Genomic DNA, 21,015 nt, shown 5'->3' with positions numbered 1-21,015 from the left:
AGGCGCCCTCTCACGGCTGCTCCTCACAGCCGAATGGCACTCCGTGGTGTCCACGCGCCACATTTTATTGATGCACTCCTGGATGGATGGGCACTCGGGTCGCTTCCACGTCTTTGCGATTGTGAATTGTGCCCTAACTGTAACCCTAACCCTTACCCAGCCCGTCTCCTCTGCCCCTGCCTGACGCACTCCTCCCCGGCCAGGCCCGTCACTGTCCTGGGCCCCCGCCTGACCGGCTCCTCCCCGCCCGGCCGGTCACCGTCCTCTGCCCCTGCCTGACACGCTCCTTCCCGCCCGGCCTCTCACCGTCCTCGGCCCCTGCCTGACCGGCTCCTCCGTCGCCCGGGCCTTCCAAGGGCTTGGTGTGGACGCTGCTTCCAGGAAGCCCTCCAGAAACCCGGCAGCAGGGTGGCCGCAGCAGTCTCCAGCAGCCGTCCCTAAGTCGCGTGAGTGCGGGGGACGTGCCCCCGCTGTGCCGCGGGGGCCCAGCCTGGTGTCTTCCCTGAGGCCCTGCGGCTGCCGGCTGGGCTGCCGCTCCCCGCAAGGGGAGAGCCGCGGAGGTGGGGACCGCCTCCTGATGGGGACGTACACGCAGCTCTCCACGTCGGATTCCGGGGCTCTCTGTCCTGCCCGAAGGCCCAGCTGGCCTGCGGGTCCTTAGAGTGGCAAAAACATCCGAAAACTGAGATTGAGGGTCCGGTGGGTGTCTGCACTTTTGTGCTGGGCACCCCAGGGAGGCCCGGGGGCTGGCTGGACAACGTGGTCTGCTGGGCGGGGGGGTTGGAGGAGCAACTGATGCCCTTTGCACTTTGGGTAGCAAGAGTCTGAGGTGTCTCTGAGCCCTGTGCCCTGTGAGGGGGGAGGCGGGGGGGAGGAGGAGGAGGAGGAGGAGGAGGAGGTGGGAAGGGCCGGGGCCTGCAGTCCTGTTCCCGGGGTGGCACGGCAAGTGGCTTCTTCCACAGGCTGCTTGGCCTGGGCTCCCTGCACCTGGGCCTTTGGAGGACCGGCCCTGTGCTTGCCAACACTTCCTGCAGGGACCCAGAGCTGGGAGGTGGCATCTCTCAGCCCTGGGTCGGGCAGAGCCCCAGCGGGCCATGCCCACAACCTCTGTCAGCACCGGTCCCCCAGAAGGCTCCTTTGGGACCAGGATTCTCTTGCGGTGACTCTTTAAGGTCTGGCCCCTGGATGGAGGGGCACCAGGAGTAGAGGAGCAGGAAGGGGAAGGGGGTGGCCATGCGAGGGGACACTTTGAGGCCAAGTCCCAGCTTCAGCCTGATCCTCCTGGGAACCCCGCTCTGAGACAAGGAGCCGGGCTTCGCATTCCCACAGCAGCCAGTCGTGGGCTGAGGACACCTGGGGCGTTGGGAACTCCCTGGCTTCTCCTTGGTTTAACGTCTAGAGCTGCTTGTGAATCGCGCCGCCACACACACCCGAGCGCAGGTGTCTTCCACACAGACTGCGGGCCTCGCTCTTCTGAATGCCGCTAGCTCGCCACCCACCCACCCACGGGTGAACCTGGTCAGGGTGCTTTCTCTCAGGGGCAGACTCTTTTCCGGGCGGGCTACCGGTGTCTCTGTTTGCTCTTTTCTTTCTTCCATTTCGGGAAAGTCTTCCTTGCTGGGTGTGGAAATCTCCTATGCCTTCCCAAGCCTATTCTGTCAGCTTTAAAATTCTCTTTCAGTTGCCACCCTCACAGATGGATTAGGAAACTCTTTCCGGTGCACTCATTAGTGAAATGACCTCCAGGAAGCTGGAATCCAATATCTAATGGCCGATTTTTAGCGAGTCCACACGCCAGGGTGGTCGGGGTCCAATGCAGCCCCGGCCAGGCCCAGGCCCCTTGGACTGGGCCACAGGAGGACACGGAGGAGGGTCCCGGCCCCCACGAAGCGGTGCCGGCAGTTCTCCACGGGCTTGGGCGTTTTCCAGAGGTAGGAGATGGAGGGGACTGATTTCTTCAGCGCCCCCCAAACCACGCCACCCCACCCCACCCATGGGACACATCCCCAGAGAGAGACGCCCCGTACACTGGCTGTGCCCCAGCCCTGGCCCGGGGGAATAGGCGGCAGCCCACCCACGGGGCGAGGGGGGGGCGCAGCTGAAAGGGGTTGTGGGGGAGGGCGGCCCCTGGCTGGGGTCAAAGGGCGAGCGTCCCGCGCGTGCGCAGTCAGCGGCAGCGACGCGCTGGGGGTGGGCAGCGGGTAGGTGAAGGAGGCCGGGCGAGGAGACGAGGGGGGCTGGGAGGGCTCCACCTTGGCGAGTCCAGCCGTGGAGGCGCATCTTGTGTGAGTGAGTGTGAGTGTGTGTGTGTGTGTATAGAGAGACAGCCTCCCGCCCCGCCCCGCCCCGCCCCGCCCCGCCCCGCCCATCACCCCCGTCCCTGGGAGCCCGCGGGACCCGGCCGGCGAACTCAACCGGCCCGGCCCGGCGCGGGAGGCGGCGGCGGGGAAGCCCAGAGAGGCTCGGCTTCTTGAGCGGGGCAGGGGCGCCCTCCGCCGCCGTCTAGGGCCACACCACCCTGAACGCCCCCGATCTCGTCTGGTCTGGGAAGCTAAGCAGGGTCGGGCCCGGTTAGTACTTGGATGGGAGACCGCCTGGGAATACCGGGTGCCACAGGCTGCTGCTTTTTTTTTTTTTTTTGCCTCTTGTTCTGTCCCCTTTCTGGGAGCGCGGCGGCGGCCCGGGGTGGGGGTCACCCCCACCCTCAGCGCCCGCGCGGTGCCTGGCGCCCCAGCCCGCACCGTGGGGCCTCCTCTTGTCCCAAGCCGCGACACCGCCGCCACGCGGCAGCATGCGTGGCATCTGGACTGTCAGGTCTCAGACCAAAGGTCTGCTCTGTGGGAACCGACACGCTGGAGGAAACCTTGAGAGTCTGAGAGGGGAGGGAGTTCCAGAAGAAGGCCAGGATGTCATTTTGAGGGAGTATGTGACCAGAACTCGTCCCGTTGCTTTTGGGGTTCTATGGGCTACACGCAGGAATCTTTGGTGGTGGCACCTGATGTTGGGGGATCCGGAGTCACACCCAGACCTGCTCCACAGGCCTCCTTTTACTTTTCTCTTCGGATTCATTATTTTTAAAAAGTGTCTCTTACCTCTATGATTGCATTTTCTTTTCTCTCTCTCTTCAAGCAGATGATGGGAGTACAAGTATTCAGGTGACATGTGACGCCCGTGCCCCCCTCCCCCCTGCGTTCTTTTTTTTTTTTTTTTTTTGAGGCAGAGTCTCGTTTTGCTGCCCAGGCTAGAGTGAGTGCCATGGCGTCAGCCTAGCTCACAGCAACCTCAATCTCCGGGCTCAAGCAATCCTGCTGCCTCAGCCTCCCGAGTAGTTGGGACTACAGGCATGCACCACCACGCCCGGCTGTGTTTTTCTATATATATTAGTTGGCCAATTAATTTCTTTCTATTTTTAGTAGAGACGGGGTCTCGCTCTTGCTCAGGCTGGTTTCGAACTCCTGACCTGGAGCAATCCGCCCGCCTCGGCCTCCCAGAGAGCTAGGATTACAGGCGTGAGCCACCGCGCCCGGCCCCCCCCTGTGTTCTTATTCATATACCTCTCATGTTGTTCCAGCGTATTGTGGGGGTACCAATGTTAAGGTCGGGTGCCTTGCCCTCTCCAAGCCTCCCCCCTCGGGTCAGAGCTTCAAGTGCGCCCATCCCCCAGTCGGTGCGCGCCCATCCCCCAGTCGGTGCACACCCACCCCATGCCTAATGGATGTGTATGCCCCTCCCCTCCCCCCACCCGCCCGACACCCACCCGATGAAGGTGATTCCTCTCTGTCCACTTAGGCGTCCATCCGTTCGTACCAATTTGCCGGTGAGCGCGCTCACGTGGTGCTCGTGTGTCCATTCTTGGGATACTTGGCTTACTGGAACGGGTTCCAGCTCTGGCCAGGAGAACACGAGAGGCGCCCTCTCACGGCTGCTCCTCACAGCCGAATGGCACTCCGTGGTGTCCACGCGCCACATTTTATTGATGCACTCCTGGATGGATGGGCACTCGGGTCGCTTCCACGTCTTTGCGATTGTGAATTGTGCCCTAACTGTAACCCTAACCCTTACCCAGCCCGTCTCCTCTGCCCCTGCCTGACGCACTCCTCCCCGGCCAGGCCCGTCACTGTCCTGGGCCCCCGCCTGACCGGCTCCTCCCCGCCCGGCCGGTCACCGTCCTCTGCCCCTGCCTGACACGCTCCTTCCCGCCCGGCCTCTCACCGTCCTCGGCCCCTGCCTGACCGGCTCCTCCGTCGCCCGGGCCTTCCAAGGGCTTGGTGTGGACGCTGCTTCCAGGAAGCCCTCCAGAAACCCGGCAGCAGGGTGGCCGCAGCAGTCTCCAGCAGCCGTCCCTAAGTCGCGTGAGTGCGGGGGACGTGCCCCCGCTGTGCCGCGGGGGCCCAGCCTGGTGTCTTCCCTGAGGCCCTGCGGCTGCCGGCTGGGCTGCCGCTCCCCGCAAGGGGAGAGCCGCGGAGGTGGGGACCGCCTCCTGATGGGGACGTACACGCAGCTCTCCACGTCGGATTCCGGGGCTCTCTGTCCTGCCCGAAGGCCCAGCTGGCCTGCGGGTCCTTAGAGTGGCAAAAACATCCGAAAACTGAGATTGAGGGTCCGGTGGGTGTCTGCACTTTTGTGCTGGGCACCCCAGGGAGGCCCGGGGGCTGGCTGGACAACGTGGTCTGCTGGGCGGGGGGGTTGGAGGAGCAACTGATGCCCTTTGCACTTTGGGTAGCAAGAGTCTGAGGTGTCTCTGAGCCCTGTGCCCTGTGAGGGGGGAGGCGGGGGGGAGGAGGAGGAGGAGGAGGAGGAGGAGGTGGGAAGGGCCGGGGCCTGCAGTCCTGTTCCCGGGGTGGCACGGCAAGTGGCTTCTTCCACAGGCTGCTTGGCCTGGGCTCCCTGCACCTGGGCCTTTGGAGGACCGGCCCTGTGCTTGCCAACACTTCCTGCAGGGACCCAGAGCTGGGAGGTGGCATCTCTCAGCCCTGGGTCGGGCAGAGCCCCAGCGGGCCATGCCCACAACCTCTGTCAGCACCGGTCCCCCAGAAGGCTCCTTTGGGACCAGGATTCTCTTGCGGTGACTCTTTAAGGTCTGGCCCCTGGATGGAGGGGCACCAGGAGTAGAGGAGCAGGAAGGGGAAGGGGGTGGCCATGCGAGGGGACACTTTGAGGCCAAGTCCCAGCTTCAGCCTGATCCTCCTGGGAACCCCGCTCTGAGACAAGGAGCCGGGCTTCGCATTCCCACAGCAGCCAGTCGTGGGCTGAGGACACCTGGGGCGTTGGGAACTCCCTGGCTTCTCCTTGGTTTAACGTCTAGAGCTGCTTGTGAATCGCGCCGCCACACACACCCGAGCGCAGGTGTCTTCCGCACAGACTGCGGGCCTCGCTCTTCTGAATGCCGCTAGCTCGCCACCCACCCACCCACGGGTGAACCTGGTCAGGGTGCTTTCTCTCAGGGGCAGACTCTTTTCCGGGCGGGCTACCGGTGTCTCTGTTTGCTCGTTTCTTTCTTCCATTTCGGGAAAGTCTTCCTTGCTGGGTGTGGAAATCTCCTATGCCTTCCCAAGCCTATTCTGTCAGCTTTAAAATTCTCTTTCAGTTGCCACCCTCACAGATGGATTAGGAAACTCTTTCCGGTGCACTCATTAGTGAAATGACCTCCAGGAAGCTGGAATCCAATATCTAATGGCCGATTTTTAGCGAGTCCACACGCCAGGGTGGTCGGGGTCCAATGCAGCCCCGGCCAGGCCCAGGCCCCTTGGACTGGGCCACAGGAGGACACGGAGGAGGGTCCCGGCCCCCACGAAGCGGTGCCGGCAGTTCTCCACGGGCTTGGGCGTTTTCCAGAGGTAGGAGATGGAGGGGACTGATTTCTTCAGCGCCCCCCAAACCACGCCACCCCACCCCACCCATGGGACACATCCCCAGAGAGAGACGCCCCGTACACTGGCTGTGCCCCAGCCCTGGCCCGGGGGAATAGGCGGCAGCCCACCCACGGGGCGAGGGGGGGGCGCAGCTGAAAGGGGTTGTGGGGGAGGGCGGCCCCTGGCTGGGGTCAAAGGGCGAGCGTCCCGCGCGTGCGCAGTCAGCGGCAGCGACGCGCTGGGGGTGGGCAGCGGGTAGGTGAAGGAGGCCGGGCGAGGAGACGAGGGGGGCTGGGAGGGCTCCACCTTGGCGAGTCCAGCCGCGGAGGCGCATCTTGTGTGAGTGTGAGTGAGTGTGAGTGTGTGTGTGTGTGTATAGAGAGACAGCCCCCCACCCCGCCCCGCCCCGCCCCGCCCAGCCCCGCCCATCACCCCCATCCCTGGGAGCCCGCGGGACCCGGCCGGCGAACTCAACCGGCCCGGGGCCTGGGGCGGGAGGCGGCGGCGGGGAAGCCCAGAGAGGCTCGGCTTCTCGAGCGGGGCAGGGGCGCCCTCCGCCGCCGTCTAGGGCGACACCACCCTGAACGCCCCCGATCTCGTCTGGTCTCGGAAGCTAAGCAGGGTCGGGCCTGGTTAGTACTTGGATGGGAGACCGCCTGGGAATACCGGGTGCCACAGGCTGCTGCTTTTTTTTTTTTTTGCCTCTTGTTCTGTCCCCTTTCTGGGAGCGCGGCGGCGGCCCGGGGTGGGGGTCACCCCCACCCTCAGCGCCCGCGCGGTGCCTGGCGCCCCAGCCCGCACCGTGGGGCCTCCTCTTGTCCCAAGCCGCGACACCGCTGCCACGCGGCAGCATGCGTGGCATCTGGACTGTCAGGTCTCAGACCGAAGGTCTGCTCTGTGGGAACCGACACGCTGGAGGAAACCTTGAGAGTCTGAGAGGGGAGGGAGTTCCAGAAGAAGGCCAGGATGTCATTTTGAGGGAGTATGTGACCAGAACTCGTCCCGTTGCTTTTGGGGTTCTATGGGCTACACGCAGGAATCTTTGGTGGTGGCACCTGATGTTGGGGGATCCGGAGTCACACCCAGACCTGCTCCACAGGCCTCCTTTTACTTTTCTCTTCGGATTCATTATTTTTAAAAAGTGTCTCTTACCTCTAGGATTGCATTTTCTTTTCTCTCTCTTTTCAAGCAGATGATGGGAGTACAAGTATGCAGGTGACATGTGTTGCCCGTGCCCCCCTCCCCCCTGTGTTCTTTTTTTTTTTTTTTTTTTTTGAGACAGAGTCTCGTTTTGCTGCCCAGGCTAGAGTGAGTGCCATGGCGTCAGCCTAGCTCACAGCAACCTCAATCTCCGGGCTCAAGCAATCCTGCTGCCTCAGCCTCCCGAGTAGTTGGGACTACAGGCATGCACCACCACGCCCGGCTGTGTTTTTCTATATATATTAGTTGGCCAATTAATTTCTTTCTATTTTTAGTAGAGACGGGGTCTCGCTCTTGCTCAGGCTGGTTTCGAACTCCTGACCTGGAGCAATCCGCCCGCCTCGGCCTCCCAGAGAGCTAGGATTACAGGCGTGAGCCACCGCGCCCGGCCCCCCCTGTGTTCTTATTCATATACCTCTCATGTTGTTCCAGCGTATTGTGGGGGTACCAATGTTAAGGTCGGGTGCCTTGCCCTCTCCAAGCCTCCCCCCTCGGGTCAGAGCTTCAAGTGCGCCCATCCCCCAGTCGGTGCGCGCCCATCCCCCAGTCGGTGCGCACCCACCCCATGCCTAATGGATGTGTATGCCCCTCCCCTCCCCCCACCCGCCCGACACCCACCCGATGAAGGTGATTCCTCTCTGTCCACTTAGGTGTCCATCCGTTCGTACCAATTTGCTGGTGAGCGCGCTCACGTGGTGCTCGTGTGTCCATTCTTGGGATACTTGGCTTACTGGAACGGGTTCCAGCTCTGGCCAGGAGAACACGAGAGGCGCCCTCTCACCGCTGCTCCTCACAGCCGAATGGCACTCCGTGGTGTCCACGCGCCACATTTTATTGATGCACTCCTGGATGGAGGGGCACTCGGGTCGCTTCCACGTCTTTGCGATTGTGAATTGTGCCCTAACTGTCACCCTAACCCTTACCCAGCCCGTCTCCTCTGCCCCTGCCTGACGCACTCCTCCCCGGCCAGGCCCGTCACTGTCCTGGGCCCCCGCCTGACCGGCTCCTCCCCGCCCGGCCGGTCACCGTCCTCTGCCCCTGCCTGACACGCTCCTTCCCGCCCGGCCTCTCACCGTCCTCGGCCCCTGCCTGACCGGCTCCTCCGTCGCCCGGGCCTTCCAAGGGCTTGGTGTGGACGCTGCTTCCAGGAAGCCCTCCAGAAACCCGGCAGCAGGGTGGCCGCAGCAGTCTCCAGCAGCCGTCCCTAAGTCGCGTGAGTGCGGGGGACGTGCCCCCGCTGTGCCGCGGGGGCCCAGCCTGGTGTCTTCCCTGAGGCCCTGCGGCTGCCGGCTGGGCTGCCGCTCCCCGCAAGGGGAGAGCCGTGGAGGTGGGGACCGCCTCCTGATGGGGACGTACACGCAGCTCTCCACGTCGGATTCCGGGGCTCTCTGTCCTGCCCGAAGGCCCAGCTGGCCTGCGGGTCCTTAGAGTGGCAAAAACATCCGAAAACTGAGATTGAGGGTCCGGTGGGTGTCTGCACTTTTGTGCTGGGCACCCCAGGGAGGCCCGGGGGCTGGCTGGACAACGTGGTCTGCTGGGCGGGGGGGTTGGAGGAGCAACTGATGCCCTTTGCACTTTGGGTAGCAAGAGTCTGAGGTGTCTCTGAGCCCTGTGCCCTGTGAGGGGGGAGGCGGGGGGGAGGAGGAGGAGGAGGAGGAGGAGGAGGTGGGAAGGGCCGGGGCCTGCAGTCCTGTTCCCGGGGTGGCACGGCAAGTGGCTTCTTCCACAGGCTGCTTGGCCTGGGCTCCCTGCACCTGGGCCTTTGGAGGACCGGCCCTGTGCTTGCCAACACTTCCTGCAGGGACCCAGAGCTGGGAGGTGGCATCTCTCAGCCCTGGGTCGGGCAGAGCCCCAGCGGGCCATGCCCACAACCTCTGTCAGCACCGGTCCCCCAGAAGGCTCCTTTGGGACCAGGATTCTCTTGCGGTGACTCTTTAAGGTCTGGCCCCTGGATGGAGGGGCACCAGGAGTAGAGGAGCAGGAAGGGGAAGGGGGTGGCCATGCGAGGGGACACTTTGAGGCCAAGTCCCAGCTTCAGCCTGATCCTCCTGGGAACCCCGCTCTGAGACAAGGAGCCGGGCTTCGCATTCCCACAGCAGCCAGTCGTGGGCTGAGGACACCTGGGGCGTTGGGAACTCCCTGGCTTCTCCTTGGTTTAACGTCTAGAGCTGCTTGTGAATCGCGCCGCCACACACACCCGAGCGCAGGTGTCTTCCGCACAGACTGCGGGCCTCGCTCTTCTGAATGCCGCTAGCTCGCCACCCACCCACCCACGGGTGAACCTGGTCAGGGTGCTTTCTCTCAGGGGCAGACTCTTTTCCGGGCGGGCTACCGGTGTCTCTGTTTGCTCGTTTCTTTCTTCCATTTCGGGAAAGTCTTCCTTGCTGGGTGTGGAAATCTCCTATGCCTTCCCAAGCCTATTCTGTCAGCTTTAAAATTCTCTTTCAGTTGCCACCCTCACAGATGGATTAGGAAACTCTTTCCGGTGCACTCATTAGTGAAATGACCTCCAGGAAGCTGGAATCCAATATCTAATGGCCGATTTTTAGCGAGTCCACACGCCAGGGTGGTCGGGGTCCAATGCAGCCCCGGCCAGGCCCAGGCCCCTTGGACTGGGCCACAGGAGGACACGGAGGAGGGTCCCGGCCCCCACGAAGCGGTGCCGGCAGTTCTCCACGGGCTTGGGCGTTTTCCAGAGGTAGGAGATGGAGGGGACTGATTTCTTCAGCGCCCCCCAAACCACGCCACCCCACCCCACCCATGGGACACATCCCCAGAGAGAGACGCCCCGTACACTGGCTGTGCCCCAGCCCTGGCCCGGGGGAATAGGCGGCAGCCCACCCACGGGGCGAGGGGGGGGCGCAGCTGAAAGGGGTTGTGGGGGAGGGCGGCCCCTGGCTGGGGTCAAAGGGCGAGCGTCCCGCGCGTGCGCAGTCAGCGGCAGCGACGCGCTGGGGGTGGGCAGCGGGTAGGTGAAGGAGGCCGGGCGAGGAGACGAGGGGGGCTGGGAGGGCTCCACCTTGGCGAGTCCAGCCGCGGAGGCGCATCTTGTGTGAGTGTGAGTGAGTGTGAGTGTGTGTGTGTGTGTATAGAGAGACAGCCCCCCACCCCGCCCCGCCCCGCCCCGCCCAGCCCCGCCCATCACCCCCATCCCTGGGAGCCCGCGGGACCCGGCCGGCGAACTCAACCGGCCCGGGGCCTGGGGCGGGAGGCGGCGGCGGGGAAGCCCAGAGAGGCTCGGCTTCTCGAGCGGGGCAGGGGCGCCCTCCGCCGCCGTCTAGGGCGACACCACCCTGAACGCCCCCGATCTCGTCTGGTCTCGGAAGCTAAGCAGGGTCGGGCCTGGTTAGTACTTGGATGGGAGACCGCCTGGGAATACCGGGTGCCACAGGCTGCTGCTTTTTTTTTTTTTTGCCTCTTGTTCTGTCCCCTTTCTGGGAGCGCGGCGGCGGCCCGGGGTGGGGGTCACCCCCACCCTCAGCGCCCGCGCGGTGCCTGGCGCCCCAGCCCGCACCGTGGGGCCTCCTCTTGTCCCAAGCCGCGACACCGCTGCCACGCGGCAGCATGCGTGGCATCTGGACTGTCAGGTCTCAGACCGAAGGTCTGCTCTGTGGGAACCGACACGCTGGAGGAAACCTTGAGAGTCTGAGAGGGGAGGGAGTTCCAGAAGAAGGCCAGGATGTCATTTTGAGGGAGTATGTGACCAGAACTCGTCCCGTTGCTTTTGGGGTTCTATGGGCTACACGCAGGAATCTTTGGTGGTGGCACCTGATGTTGGGGGATCCGGAGTCACACCCAGACCTGCTCCACAGGCCTCCTTTTACTTTTCTCTTCGGATTCATTATTTTTAAAAAGTGTCTCTTACCTCTAGGATTGCATTTTCTTTTCTCTCTCTTTTCAAGCAGATGATGGGAGTACAAGTATGCAGGTGACATGTGTTGCCCGTGCCCCCCTCCCCCCTGTGTTTTTTTTTTTTTTTTTTTTTTGAGACAGAGTCTCGTTTTGCTGCCCAGGCTAGAGTGAGTGCCATGGCGTCAGCCTAGCTCACAGCAACCTCAATCTCCGGGCTCAAGCAATCCTGCTGCCTCAGCCTCCCGAGTAGTTGGGACTACAGGCATGCACCACCACGCCCGGCTGTGTTTTTCTATATATATTAGTTGGCCAATTAATTTCTTTCTATTTTTAGTAGAGACGGGGTCTCGCTCTTGCTCAGGCTGGTTTCGAACTCCTGACCTGGAGCAATCCGCCCGCCTCGGCCTCCCAGAGAGCTAGGATTACAGGCGTGAGCCACCGCGCCCGGCCCCCCCTGTGTTCTTATTCATATACCTCTCATGTTGTTCCAGCGTATTGTGGGGGTACCAATGTTAAGGTCGGGTGCCTTGCCCTCTCCAAGCCTCCCCCCTCGGGTCAGAGCTTCAAGTGCGCCCATCCCCCAGTCGGTGCGCGCCCATCCCCCAGTCGGTGCACACCCACCCCATGCCTAATGGATGTGTATGCCCCTCCCCTCCCCCCACCCGCCCGACACCCACCCGATGAAGGTGATTCCTCTCTGTCCACTTAGGCGTCCATCCGTTCGTACCAATTTGCCGGTGAGCGCGCTCACGTGGTGCTCGTGTGTCCATTCTTGGGATACTTGGCTTACTGGAACGGGTTCCAGCTCTGGCCAGGAGAACACGAGAGGCGCCCTCTCACGGCTGCTCCTCACAGCCGAATGGCACTCCGTGGTGTCCACGCGCCACATTTTATTGATGCACTCCTGGATGGATGGGCACTCGGGTCGCTTCCACGTCTTTGCGATTGTGAATTGTGCCCTAACTGTAACCCTAACCCTTACCCAGCCCGTCTCCTCTGCCCCTGCCTGACGCACTCCTCCCCGGCCAGGCCCGTCACTGTCCTGGGCCCCCGCCTGACCGGCTCCTCCCCGCCCGGCCGGTCACCGTCCTCTGCCCCTGCCTGACACGCTCCTTCCCGCCCGGCCTCTCACCGTCCTCGGCCCCTGCCTGACCGGCTCCTCCGTCGCCCGGGCCTTCCAAGGGCTTGGTGTGGACGCTGCTTCCAGGAAGCCCTCCAGAAACCCGGCAGCAGGGTGGCCGCAGCAGTCTCCAGCAGCCGTCCCTAAGTCGCGTGAGTGCGGGGGACGTGCCCCCGCTGTGCCGCGGGGGCCCAGCCTGGTGTCTTCCCTGAGGCCCTGCGGCTGCCGGCTGGGCTGCCGCTCCCCGCAAGGGGAGAGCCGCGGAGGTGGGGACCGCCTCCTGATGGGGACGTACACGCAGCTCTCCACGTCGGATTCCGGGGCTCTCTGTCCTGCCCGAAGGCCCAGCTGGCCTGCGGGTCCTTAGAGTGGCAAAAACATCCGAAAACTGAGATTGAGGGTCCGGTGGGTGTCTGCACTTTTGTGCTGGGCACCCCAGGGAGGCCCGGGGGCTGGCTGGACAACGTGGTCTGCTGGGCGGGGGGGTTGGAGGAGCAACTGATGCCCTTTGCACTTTGGGTAGCAAGAGTCTGAGGTGTCTCTGAGCCCTGTGCCCTGTGAGGGGGGAGGCGGGGGGGAGGAGGAGGAGGAGGAGGAGGAGGAGGTGGGAAGGGCCGGGGCCTGCAGTCCTGTTCCCGGGGTGGCACGGCAAGTGGCTTCTTCCACAGGCTGCTTGGCCTGGGCTCCCTGCACCTGGGCCTTTGGAGGACCGGCCCTGTGCTTGCCAACACTTCCTGCAGGGACCCAGAGCTGGGAGGTGGCATCTCTCAGCCCTGGGTCGGGCAGAGCCCCAGCGGGCCATGCCCACAACCTCTGTCAGCACCGGTCCCCCAGAAGGCTCCTTTGGGACCAGGATTCTCTTGCGGTGACTCTTTAAGGTCTGGCCCCTGGATGGAGGGGCACCAGGAGTAGAGGAGCAGGAAGGGGAAGGGGGTGGCCATGCGAGGGGACACTTTGAGGCCAAGTCCCAGCTTCAGCCTGATCCTCCTGGGAACCCCGCTCTGAGACAAGGAGCCGGGCTTCGCATTCCCACAGCAGCCAGTCGTGGGCTGAGGACACCTGGGGCGTTGGGAACTCCCTGGCTTCTCCTTGGTTTAACGTCTAGAGCTGCTTGTGAATCGCGCCGCCACACACACCCGAGCGCAGGTGTCTTCCGCACAGACTGCGGGCCTCGCTCTTCTGAATGCCGCTAGCTCGCCACCCACCCACCCACGGGTGAACCTGGTCAGGGTGCTTTCTCTCAGGGGCAGACTCTTTTCCGGGCGGGCTACCGGTGTCTCTGTTTGCTCGTTTCTTTCTTCCATTTCGGGAAAGTCTTCCTTGCTGGGTGTGGAAATCTCCTATGCCTTCCCAAGCCTATTCTGTCAGCTTTAAAATTCTCTTTCAGTTGCCACCCTCACAGATGGATTAGGAAACTCTTTCCGGTGCACTCATTAGTGAAATGACCTCCAGGAAGCTGGAATCCAATATCTAATGGCCGATTTTTAGCGAGTCCACACGCCAGGGTGGTCGGGGTCCAATGCAGCCCCGGCCAGGCCCAGGCCCCTTGGACTGGGCCACAGGAGGACACGGAGGAGGGTCCCGGCCCCCACGAAGCGGTGCCGGCAGTTCTCCACGGGCTTGGGCGTTTTCCAGAGGTAGGAGATGGAGGGGACTGATTTCTTCAGCGCCCCCCAAACCACGCCACCCCACCCCACCCATGGGACACATCCCCAGAGAGAGACGCCCCGTACACTGGCTGTGCCCCAGCCCTGGCCCGGGGGAATAGGCGGCAGCCCACCCACGGGGCGAGGGGGGGGCGCAGCTGAAAGGGGTTGTGGGGGAGGGCGGCCCCTGGCTGGGGTCAAAGGGCGAGCGTCCCGCGCGTGCGCAGTCAGCGGCAGCGACGCGCTGGGGGTGGGCAGCGGGTAGGTGAAGGAGGCCGGGCGAGGAGACGAGGGGGGCTGGGAGGGCTCCACCTTGGCGAGTCCAGCCGCGGAGGCGCATCTTGTGTGAGTGTGAGTGAGTGTGAGTGTGTGTGTGTGTGTATAGAGAGACAGCCCCCCACCCCGCCCCGCCCCGCCCCGCCCAGCCCCGCCCATCACCCCCATCCCTGGGAGCCCGCGGGACCCGGCCGGCGAACTCAACCGGCCCGGGGCCTGGGGCGGGAGGCGGCGGCGGGGAAGCCCAGAGAGGCTCGGCTTCTCGAGCGGGGCAGGGGCGCCCTCCGCCGCCGTCTAGGGCGACACCACCCTGAACGCCCCCGATCTCGTCTGGTCTCGGAAGCTAAGCAGGGTCGGGCCTGGTTAGTACTTGGATGGGAGACCGCCTGGGAATACCGGGTGCCACAGGCTGCTGCTTTTTTTTTTTTTTGCCTCTTGTTCTGTCCCCTTTCTGGGAGCGCGGCGGCGGCCCGGGGTGGGGGTCACCCCCACCCTCAGCGCCCGCGCGGTGCCTGGCGCCCCAGCCCGCACCGTGGGGCCTCCTCTTGTCCCAAGCCGCGACACCGCTGCCACGCGGCAGCATGCGTGGCATCTGGACTGTCAGGTCTCAGACCGAAGGTCTGCTCTGTGGGAACCGACACGCTGGAGGAAACCTTGAGAGTCTGAGAGGGGAGGGAGTTCCAGAAGAAGGCCAGGATGTCATTTTGAGGGAGTATGTGACCAGAACTCGTCCCGTTGCTTTTGGGGTTCTATGGGCTACACGCAGGAATCTTTGGTGGTGGCACCTGATGTTGGGGGATCCGGAGTCACACCCAGACCTGCTCCACAGGCCTCCTTTTACTTTTCTCTTCGGATTCATTATTTTTAAAAAGTGTCTCTTACCTCTAGGATTGCATTTTCTTTTCTCTCTCTTTTCAAGCAGATGATGGGAGTACAAGTATGCAGGTGACATGTGTTGCCCGTGCCCCCCTCCCCCCTGTGTTCTTTTTTTTTTTTTTTTTTTTTGAGACAGAGTCTCGTTTTGCTGCCCAGGCTAGAGTGAGTGCCATGGCGTCAGCCTAGCTCACAGCAACCTCAATCTCCGGGCTCAAGCAATCCTGCTGCCTCAGCCTCCCGAGTAGTTGGGACTACAGGCATGCACCACCACGCCCGGCTGTGTTTTTCTATATATATTAGTTGGCCAATTAATTTCTTTCTATTTTTAGTAGAGACGGGGTCTCGCTCTTGCTCAGGCTGGTTTCGAACTCCTGACCTGGAGCAATCCGCCCGCCTCGGCCTCCCAGAGAGCTAGGATTACAGGCGTGAGCCACCGCGCCCGGCCCCCCCTGTGTTCTTATTCATATACCTCTCATGTTGTTCCAGCGTATTGTGGGGGTACCAATGTTAAGGTCGGGTGCCTTGCCCTCTCCAAGCCTCCCCCCTCGGGTCAGAGCTTCAAGTGCGCCCATCCCCCAGTCGGTGCGCGCCCATCCCCCAGTCGGTGCGCACCCACCCCATGCCTAATGGATGTGTATGCCCCTCCCCTCCCCCCACCCGCCCGACACCCACCCGATGAAGGTGATTCCTCTCTGTCCACTTAGGTGTCCATCCGTTCGTACCAATTTGCTGGTGAGCGCGCTCACGTGGTGCTCGTGTGTCCATTCTTGGGATACTTGGCTTACTGGAACGGGTTCCAGCTCTGGCCAGGAGAACACGAGAGGCGCCCTCTCACCGCTGCTCCTCACAGCCGAATGGCACTCCGTGGTGTCCACGCGCCACATTTTATTGATGCACTCCTGGATGGAGGGGCACTCGGGTCGCTTCCACGTCTTTGCGATTGTGAATTGTGCCCTAACTGTCACCCTAACCCTTACCCAGCCCGTCTCCTCTGCCCCTGCCTGACGCACTCCTCCCCGGCCAGGCCCGTCACTGTCCTGGGCCCCCGCCTGACCGGCTCCTCCCCGCCCGGCCGGTCACCGTCCTCTGCCCCTGCCTGACACGCTCCTTCCCGCCCGGCCTCTCACCGTCCTCGGCCCCTGCCTGACCGGCTCCTCCGTCGCCCGGGCCTTCCAAGGGCTTGGTGTGGACGCTGCTTCCAGGAAGCCCTCCAGAAACCCGGCAGCAGGGTGGCCGCAGCAGTCTCCAGCAGCCGTCCCTAAGTCGCGTGAGTGCGGGGGACGTGCCCCCGCTGTGCCGCGGGGGCCCAGCCTGGTGTCTTCCCTGAGGCCCTGCGGCTGCCGGCTGGGCTGCCGCTCCCCGCAAGGGGAGAGCCGTGGAGGTGGGGACCGCCTCCTGATGGGGACGTACACGCAGCTCTCCACGTCGGATTCCGGGGCTCTCTGTCCTGCCCGAAGGCCCAGCTGGCCTGCGGGTCCTTAGAGTGGCAAAAACATCCGAAAACTGAGATTGAGGGTCCGGTGGGTGTCTGCACTTTTGTGCTGGGCACCCCAGGGAGGCCCGGGGGCTGGCTGGACAACGTGGTCTGCTGGGCGGGGGGGTTGGAGGAGCAACTGATGCCCTTTGCACTTTGGGTAGCAAGAGTCTGAGGTGTCTCTGAGCCCTGTGCCCTGTGAGGGGGGAGGCGGGGGGGAGGAGGAGGAGGAGGAGGAGGAGGAGGTGGGAAGGGCCGGGGCCTGCAGTCCTGTTCCCGGGGTGGCACGGCAAGTGGCTTCTTCCACAGGCTGCTTGGCCTGGGCTCCCTGCACCTGGGCCTTTGGAGGACCGGCCCTGTGCTTGCCAACACTTCCTGCAGGGACCCAGAGCTGGGAGGTGGCATCTCTCAGCCCTGGGTCGGGCAGAGCCCCAGCGGGCCATGCCCACAACCTCTGTCAGCACCGGTCCCCCAGAAGGCTCCTTTGGGACCAGGATTCTCTTGCGGTGACTCTTTAAGGTCTGGCCCCTGGATGGAGGGGCACCAGGAGTAGAGGAGCAGGAAGGGGAAGGGGGTGGCCATGCGAGGGGACACTTTGAGGCCAAGTCCCAGCTTCAGCCTGATCCTCCTGGGAACCCCGCTCTGAGACAAGGAGCCGGGCTTCGCATTCCCACAGCAGCCAGTCGTGGGCTGAGGACACCTGGGGCGTTGGGAACTCCCTGGCTTCTCCTTGGTTTAACGTCTAGAGCTGCTTGTGAATCGCGCCGCCACACACACCCGAGCGCAGGTGTCTTCCGCACAGACTGCGGGCCTCGCTCTTCTGAATGCCGCTAGCTCGCCACCCACCCACCCACGGGTGAACCTGGTCAGGGTGCTTTCTCTCAGGGGCAGACTCTTTTCCGGGCGGGCTACCGGTGTCTCTGTTTGCTCGTTTCTTTCTTCCATTTCGGGAAAGTCTTCCTTGCTGGGTGTGGAAATCTCCTATGCCTTCCCAAGCCTATTCTGTCAGCTTTAAAATTCTCTTTCAGTTGCCACCCTCACAGATGGATTAGGAAACTCTTTCCGGTGCACTCATTAGTGAAATGACCTCCAGGAAGCTGGAATCCAATATCTAATGGCCGATTTTTAGCGAGTCCACACGCCAGGGTGGTCGGGGTCCAATGCAGCCCCGGCCAGGCCCAGGCCCCTTGGACTGGGCCACAGGAGGACACGGAGGAGGGTCCCGGCCCCCACGAAGCGGTGCCGGCAGTTCTCCACGGGCTTGGGCGTTTTCCAGAGGTAGGAGATGGAGGGGACTGATTTCTTCAGCGCCCCCCAAACCACGCCACCCCACCCCACCCATGGGACACATCCCCAGAGAGAGACGCCCCGTACACTGGCTGTGCCCCAGCCCTGGCCCGGGGGAATAGGCGGCAGCCCACCCACGGGGCGAGGGGGGGGCGCAGCTGAAAGGGGTTGTGGGGGAGGGCGGCCCCTGGCTGGGGTCAAAGGGCGAGCGTCCCGCGCGTGCGCAGTCAGCGGCAGCGACGCGCTGGGGGTGGGCAGCGGGTAGGTGAAGGAGGCCGGGCGAGGAGACGAGGGGGGCTGGGAGGGCTCCACCTTGGCGAGTCCAGCCGCGGAGGCGCATCTTGTGTGAGTGTGAGTGAGTGTGAGTGTGTGTGTGTGTGTGTGTGTAGAGAGAGACAGCCCCCCACCCCGCCCCGCCCCGCCCATCACCCCCGTCCCTGGGAGCCCGCGGGACCCGGCCTGCGAACTCAACTGGCGCGGGGCCTGGGGCGGGAGGCGGGGCCTGGGGCGGGAGGCGGCGGCGGCGGCGGGGAAGCCCAGAGAGGCTCGGCTTCTCGAGCGGGGCAGGGGCGTCCTCCGCCGCGGTCTAGGGCCACACCACCCTGAACGCCCCCGATCTCGTCTGGTCTCGGAAGCTAAGCAGGGTCGGGCCTGGTTAGTACTTGGATGGGAGACCGCCTGGGAATACCGGGTGCCACAGGCTGCCGCTTTTTTTTTTTTTTTTGCCTCTTGTTCTGTCCCCTTTCTGGGAGCGCGGCGGCGGCCCGGGGTGGGGGTCACCCCCACCCTCAGCGCCCGCGCGGTGCCTGGCGCCCCAGCCCGCACCGTGGGGCCTCCTCTTGTCCCAAGCCGCGACACCGCCGCCACGCGGCAGCATGCGTGGCATCTGGACTGTCAGGTCTCAGACCAAAGGTCTGCTCTGTGGGAACCGACACGCTGGAGGAAACCTTGAGAGTCTGAGAGGGGAGGGAGTTCCAGAAGAAGGCCAGGATGTCATTTTGAGGGAGTATGTGACCAGAACTCGTCCCGTTGCTTTTGGGGTTCTATGGGCTACACGCAGGAATCTTTGGTGGTGGCACCTGATGTTGGGGGATCCGGAGTCACACCCAGACCTGCTCCACAGGCCTCCTTTTACTTTTCTCTTCGGATTCATTATTTTTAAAAAGTGTCTCTTACCTCTAGGATTGCATTTTCTTTTCTCTCTCTTTTCAAGCAGATGATGGGAGTACAAGTATGCAGGTGACATGTGTTGCCCGTGCCCCCCTCCCCCCTGTGTTCTTTTTTTTTTTTTTTTTTTTGAGACAGAGTCTCGTTTTGCTGCCCAGGCTAGAGTGAGTGCCATGGCGTCAGCCTAGCTCACAGCAACCTCAATCTCCGGGCTCAAGCAATCCTGCTGCCTCAGCCTCCCGAGTAGTTGGGACTACAGGCATGCACCACCACGCCCGGCTGTGTTTTTCTATATATATTAGTTGGCCAATTAATTTCTTTCTATTTTTAGTAGAGACGGGGTCTCGCTCTTGCTCAGGCTGGTTTCGAACTCCTGACCTGGAGCAATCCGCCCGCCTCGGCCTCCCAGAGAGCTAGGATTACAGGCGTGAGCCACCGCGCCCGGCCCCCCCTGTGTTCTTATTCATATACCTCTCATGTTGTTCCAGCGTATTGTGGGGGTACCAATGTTAAGGTCGGGTGCCTTGCCCTCTCCAAGCCTCCCCCCTCGGGTCAGAGCTTCAAGTGCGCCCATCCCCCAGTCGGTGCGCACCCACCCCATGCCTAATGGATGTGTATGCCCCTCCCCTCCCCCCACCCGCCCGACACCCACCCGATGAAGGTGATTCCTCTCTGTCCACTTAGGCGTCCATCCGTTCGTACCAATTTGCCGGTGAGCGCGCTCACGTGGTGCTCGTGTGTCCATTCTTGGGATACTTGGCTTACTGGAACGGGTTCCAGCTCTGGCCAGGAGAACACGAGAGGCGCCCTCTCACGGCTGCTCCTCACAGCCGAATGGCACTCCGTGGTGTCCACGCGCCACATTTTATTGATGCACTCCTGGATGGATGGGCACTCGGGTCGCTTCCACGTCTTTGCGATTGTGAATTGTGCCCTAACTGTAACCCTAACCCTTACCCAGCCCGTCTCCTCTGCCCCTGCCTGACGCACTCCTCCCCGGCCAGGCCCGTCACTGTCCTGGGCCCCCGCCTGACCGGCTCCTCCCCGCCCGGCCGGTCACCGTCCTCTGCCCCTGCCTGACACGCTCCTTCCCGCCCGGCCTCTCACCGTCCTCGGCCCCTGCCTGACCGGCTCCTCCGTCGCCCGGGCCTTCCAAGGGCTTGGTGTGGACGCTGCTTCCAGGAAGCCCTCCAGAAACCCGGCAGCAGGGTGGCCGCAGCAGTCTCCAGCAGCCGTCCCTAAGTCGCGTGAGTGCGGGGGACGTGCCCCCGCTGTGCCGCGGGGGCCCAGCCTGGTGTCTTCCCTGAGGCCCTGCGGCTGCCGGCTGGGCTGCCGCTCCCCGCAAGGGGAGAGCCGCGGAGGTGGGGACCGCCTCCTGATGGGGACGTACACGCAGCTCTCCACGTCGGATTCCGGGGCTCTCTGTCCTGCCCGAAGGCCCAGCTGGCCTGCGGGTCCTTAGAGTGGCAAAAACATCCGAAAACTGAGATTGAGGGTCCGGTGGGTGTCTGCACTTTTGTGCTGGGCACCCCAGGGAGGCCCGGGGGCTGGCTGGACAACGTGGTCTGCTGGGCGGGGGGGTTGGAGGAGCAACTGATGCCCTTTGCACTTTGGGTAGCAAGAGTCTGAGGTGTCTCTGAGCCCTGTGCCCTGTGGGGGGGGGCGGGGGGGGAGGAGGAGGAGGAGGAGGAGGAGGTGGGAAGGGCCGGGGCCTGCAGTCCTGTTCCCGGGGTGGCACGGCAAGTGGCTTCTTCCACAGGCTGCTTGGCCTGGGCTCCCTGCACCTGGGCCTTTGGAGGACCGGCCCTGTGCTTGCCAACACTTCCTGCAGGGACCCAGAGCTGGGAGGTGGCATCTCTCAGCCCTGGGTCGGGCAGAGCCCCAGCGGGCCATGCCCACAACCTCTGTCAGCACCGGTCCCCCAGAAGGCTCCTTTGGGACCAGGATTCTCTTGCGGTGACTCTTTAAGGTCTGGCCCCTGGATGGAGGGGCACCAGGAGTAGAGGAGCAGGAAGGGGAAGGGGGTGGCCATGCGAGGGGACACTTTGAGGCCGAGTCCCAGCTTCAGCCTGATCCTCCTGGGAACCCCGCTCTGAGACAAGGAGCCGGGCTTCGCATTCCCACAGCAGCCAGTCGTGGGCTGAGGACACCTGGGGCGTTGGGAACTCCCTGGCTTCTCCTTGGTTTAACGTCTAGAGCTGCTTGTGAATCGCGCCGCCACACACACCCGAGCGCAGGTGTCTTCCGCACAGACTGCGGGCCTCG

At 63.3% G+C, this 21,015-nt stretch overlaps 4 non-coding genes and 1 pseudogene across 4 annotated transcripts; all 5 read left to right on the top strand.

Annotated features, from left to right (window-relative positions):
• Nucleotides 1-2,500: 2,500 nt before the first annotated feature.
• LOC142864468 (uncharacterized) lies at nucleotides 2,501-2,619 on the top strand (annotated as a pseudogene).
• A 3,795-nt stretch (nucleotides 2,620-6,414) lies between these two features.
• On the top strand, nucleotides 6,415-6,533 carry LOC142864416 (5S ribosomal RNA). The gene has a single exon (XR_012914974.1). It is a non-coding gene; the product is annotated as a 5S ribosomal RNA (ribosomal RNA).
• A 3,794-nt stretch (nucleotides 6,534-10,327) lies between these two features.
• On the top strand, nucleotides 10,328-10,446 carry LOC142864415 (5S ribosomal RNA). Its single transcript, XR_012914973.1, has one exon. It is a non-coding gene; the product is annotated as a 5S ribosomal RNA (ribosomal RNA).
• A 3,792-nt stretch (nucleotides 10,447-14,238) lies between these two features.
• LOC142864414 (5S ribosomal RNA) lies at nucleotides 14,239-14,357 on the top strand. The gene has a single exon (XR_012914972.1). It is a non-coding gene; the product is annotated as a 5S ribosomal RNA (ribosomal RNA).
• A 3,810-nt stretch (nucleotides 14,358-18,167) lies between these two features.
• LOC142864390 (5S ribosomal RNA) lies at nucleotides 18,168-18,286 on the top strand. The gene has a single exon (XR_012914948.1). It is a non-coding gene; the product is annotated as a 5S ribosomal RNA (ribosomal RNA).
• The last annotated feature ends 2,729 nt before the right edge of the window (nucleotides 18,287-21,015 follow it).

Source organism: Microcebus murinus, chromosome 25, assembly GCF_040939455.1.
Source record: "Microcebus murinus isolate Inina chromosome 25, M.murinus_Inina_mat1.0, whole genome shotgun sequence".
Taxonomy (NCBI): Eukaryota; Metazoa; Chordata; class Mammalia; order Primates; family Cheirogaleidae; genus Microcebus; species Microcebus murinus.
This window is presented reverse-complemented; position numbering and strand designations above follow the sequence as displayed.